The following is a 4,783-nucleotide window of genomic DNA, read 5'->3' on the forward strand; positions in this document are numbered from 1 at the left end:
AGCAGGCAGTGGAGGACATTCAGCGACAGCTGCACGGTATGGGCTTCAAACCGCCAGCCGAGGACACCGCAAGCACACCCCAAGGACAAGAACAGAAGCGATTCATGGAAGCATTGAATGTTCCGCCTTCTAAAAAGGTCGAGGAATACTTTTCGCAGAGAAATGAAGCCATTTCTGCCATCATGGCCTACTGCCAAGTCTACGAAGGCCCCCCCTCCCGACGGCGTCGTGCAGAGCGTGTCAGGCCGGTTCAGCAAGCTAATGATTTGGGGTTAAATGACAAGTCTCTGAAAGATGCGGTGCTAAAGTCGGTCATGGTAGATGATGCCATCAAACGACCACGGAAGTGCTTCGTGTGTGTTGGCAACGCACTTCGCCCTGACTCTATTGATTCGGGATTTTCGACTCTTACCGCAGATTTCTACGCTTCATCAGACTTGAACAAACACTTTCGTCGCTTTCATCTTCAAAATCTGCAAGAGGGCCAAACATTAGAGTGCCCTGCATGCTCAGGTGTTCTACTTGAGCACAAGCAAGAGTTTATGGCTCACGCGCAAGTCGTTCACGGCATTCATCTACGAGCTGGCAACAGTTATGAGGCCGACAACAAAAGAAACAATGCAAGCACTGGCTGTAAAAACGACCGGCGCAGCAGGAAACGTGCAGCTGAAAGCTCGATCCTCGTGGCTCGGGACGACAGCCGGAAATCCGGAAACTCCGCCGAACATACGGATCGAAATAGCCACAATACAAATAAGCGACAGAGGCTTGAGCACGCTACAACCAGCGTAGAAATGTCAGTTAGCCGCCTTTCAAGATGCGATGCAGGATACTTGCCCGCGACGGCAGAGGCCAATAAACGCAATTACATGGCCTCAGCCAATGATGTGGACGACAGAAATGGCAGGTCAAGCAAGCGACAGAGACTTGAGCCGGCCATGAGAGGCGGAGAAGATTCTGCCAGTCGCCGTACAAAGTCCTATGCAGGATACTCGCCCTTGTCGACAGAGGCCCATAAACGCAACTACACGGCCTCAACCAATGATGCGGATGACAAAGATGGCAGACCAAGCAAGCGACAAAAGCCCACAAGCTACCATACGTCCAAAGTTACATCGTCAGAATATGAAGGGGAGAAGCAAAGCCCTGTGACATCGGGCAATGGCTCTTTTAGCGGTGTACCACGCGCCAGCACATTCGAAAACGTAGGTACAGCACCACTCATACCGTTCCCTTCACTCCAACAACGACAGTGTTATGGTAGCAGTATAGCTAACACGCAGTAGCAGCCTAATCGGAGAGATGGGACTGCAGTGCGCCCACGCGCTAGTCTGCTTCTGCGAAAATTTTCTCCTGCTGACACGAAAACCCAAACCGACGTGGCCAGCGATGGCGACCGCGCCAAGCCTCCCCAGCAATACCAGCCTTCTGTCCGCTTCAGTGATCAGTCCTCAGACGACAATTCGAACCGCAGAAATCGGCCATCAAAGACACCGACGTATGCCGATGCACGTCACCATGGCGCGGTGCTGCGAGAAAAACAGACAGCTATGCGCACCCCTGGTGGCTATCGAATAGAAGCGGCGCCGAAGAGGATTCTTCGGAGCGCTCGAGAAGCGGCAACAGATCACCGCAAAATGCCGGACCCAATTCAAGCAAGGGGAGGACGTACACGAGTGGCATTTACTGATGAGCAAAATATGTTACTCAGACAATTGAAGGGCCAAAGACTTCCTTGGAAGGAGATCCACAAGTGTTTTACAGACAAGTATCCAGGGCGGTCGCAGAACACCTTACAGGTGCATTATTCTACGAAACTTAGCTCAGGGACCAAGTAGTACTATAATACAATTAAAAATCAGTCAACGAACAAAGTGTCGGCAGATATTTATAGAGGCAGAATTTTGTTGAAACTTTAGTACATACTTGATATAATATTATTATAATATCGAGACAATGATTTCTTTTAAGATATCTAGGCAATACTCTTCAGCATGCACCAGGTTGCATCGTTGCGCAGATGTAAACGCCCTCAACCGAAAACTGACTGTGCGGCTCTCTTCGGTCGTGTCCTCAGCTGCAAGCCAGCCCCTCTCCAAGCCGAAGCGTGAGCCGCGCGCAAGCACCAGTGCCATTGTGGTCTACTGCACGCGAGGCGCCAGCCATAAGCTGACACTGTTCAAGTTGCTGCAAACGTTTGCGCTTTCTTTGCAACAGATCGAGTTGGTGTTCTACTGCTATGAATCATCTTTTTATGGCTGTGTATTGCAGTGTGGGAGGGATAGGACAAAACTAGTTGTTGGCGAGCTGATGAACGAGAAAGTGTTCATGCAAGTTGCAGTAATCGCCCACTCAATGCGTCAGCGCGTGATCAGCGGAAAGTAATTGCTTCACATGGTTTTTCCTTTCCTGACGAAGCTTTGTGCGTCTCACTCCTCCAGCGAGTGCAGCGGCAAAAGTGGCTGCTCCAAGCAATCGTCTTGTCGCACACGAATGATGTACGCAGCACTGTATCAATTTGCATCATCAGGGTCAATGGTCGGCGATTTTTGAACGAGGTTCAGCCTCTAGGCTGGGGTCTGTTGATGCTAGCCCAATGAGGGATGCTTAGTTTGCTTAAAGTGGCTCGGGGTAGCTCCGGGAGGTTTCGCGTGGCTCCGGGATGTTTCGTGTTGCTCAGGGTAGCTCTGGTGGCTCAGGGAGGCTCTCTGTGGCTCAGAGAGGCTTCGTGTGGCTCAGGGAGGCTCACGGAGCTCCGCGAACTTGAGACGCAGTACCTCAGTGAAGTTCGTCCAGTTGAGGTCAGTGGGGCCAACCCATGAGTTCGAGGAGCCTGGTCATTCGACACGGTCGAGGAAGTGATTTCTTTCACAGGTGTGGCAGCCAGCTGTGTTAATCCAGCTGCTCGAACTATAGCCAACTTAATCCAACGTTGTTCGCCGTATAATAGTGCTACGCTCAGAACAACGTGTCCTGATGATTGACTCGTTCTCAATTGAGTGCGAGTGCCTATCACGGATGGGCTTGAAAATGTACTTTCGACTATGAGAATTCATCGCTTCTGTCGATAGGAGTCTTTGTATTGAACTATTTAATACCACGCACTTATTTTTTCTTCACGACGTTCCTCCTATCCTTCTCTACAAAGTCTGCCGGTTTTTTCTTTACTACTGGGGGATATACTTTGTGCTGCCGATGTAGTCAGCCTCCTTGTCTTACCACAAAAAATGTTACTTCTCTCACCAGGATCCCAGCAGCTGGGGGGAAGCTTTGCTCCTCCGTAGAGCAATACATATAATGCCTATTTTTCCACCGCACGAGGACGTACATATCAGCGTCATAGAGCCGGCTTATTCTATTTGACCGCTTCATCAGACCCATTGTTGATCTGACAAAGTTGTCCCTTGTTCTATCCCTTTTCTGCATCGGATGCACAGCCGGTTGTTCCATTGTATGCCCGTTTTGATAGTCTTCAACAGGTTTCCTCATCATCACCAGGGTTTCGTTTGGTCATATACTTATGCTAGATGGCGTCTTGAGCTAGATATTGATGTCTGGCTTCAGCACTCTACCTAACTCTATAATGGCGAGGCCAGAAACTGGCCAGTGTGCAAGCTTAAGACAGCTACCGTCGTTTAAAAACTAGTGTACTGGCCCTATCTTAGCAGCATTTGGCCACTGAAAACAAAAAAATCCACACCCACCAATGGTAGGAGCCATTTCCAGCTGGCTAGACACAAGTAGCCCAAGGTACCTGCCACTTTTGGCTGCAGCAAATTAAAAAGATATATTAATTCAAAAGTGGAGCGCCCTTCTGCCCATAACTGTACTCTCCCAATTTAAATTTAGAATAGAGGAGGATTCGGCTGTGGGAGATTTGGAACTTTGTCGGGGTTTAAATGGATCTTGTCGGTGTGTTTCTGCAGCGAAGGCATTTTTGCTTCACTGGTAGAATCAGCTTGCCATTGCGATATCAGGCAGGTAGGGTAGTGACGCAGCTAGGTACCGTGGTAGGTGGAGAATCGGTACCTTCTAAAACTGTGCACCGTGTCGCTTTGTTTATGTACATCGAGCAAAGTGCCTAAGAAAGGGAAGTGTCTGGGGGCAGTGGCATTTTCAGGCTGGGGGCCCACGGGTATTTAGAAGAACTCAGTCATCCAAAAATGTCTCGCACCAAAATTGCTGCAGACAAGTGGTGCCCGTAACAGGATGATACCTCTGTCCAGGTAGCTTCGGCAGCAGGGACCCCTGTCCATGTCAAAATTCATCAGCTCTAGTTCTTGTAGCTAGCTGCCTAGCCTGACAATGCTGACGACAGACCCATCCGCTGTTGCAACAGGACTCGAAAGCACGGTATTATGGATTGAATAGGTAGGAGGCGAAAAAAAATATGGCTTTCTTTCAAGCATCCTCGTCACATAAACGCCAAGTTTAGATGACAACATTAAGCCACAGCTGGATTACAATGGACGGCTGCTCTGCAAGCCTGTTCATTTGCTTTAAGGCAACAAGTAGGTGGCGCACTCCCGCGACAGGGAAAGAATGCAAATTACATAGCTTACGAGAGTCCAAATCACGCTTCCATATTGCGAGGCCTAGCGCCGTTTGATGTACTGTACCGGTAGGTGCCTTTGTTCCATGACGTAAAAACCATGGTGCACATGGGGGAGCTTCACAGCGTAAGCACTTTCAATGCAAGAGTCAATCGTAGCCGCACATCAGGGTATGGAGAATATTAGTGCGCTGCTCGCAATAACTTCGATCGGTGAGCGGCCCAGGTATG

Source organism: Beauveria bassiana, assembly GCF_000280675.1.
Source record: "Beauveria bassiana ARSEF 2860 unplaced genomic scaffold BBA_S00091, whole genome shotgun sequence".
Classification (NCBI taxonomy): Eukaryota; Fungi; Ascomycota; class Sordariomycetes; order Hypocreales; family Cordycipitaceae; genus Beauveria; species Beauveria bassiana.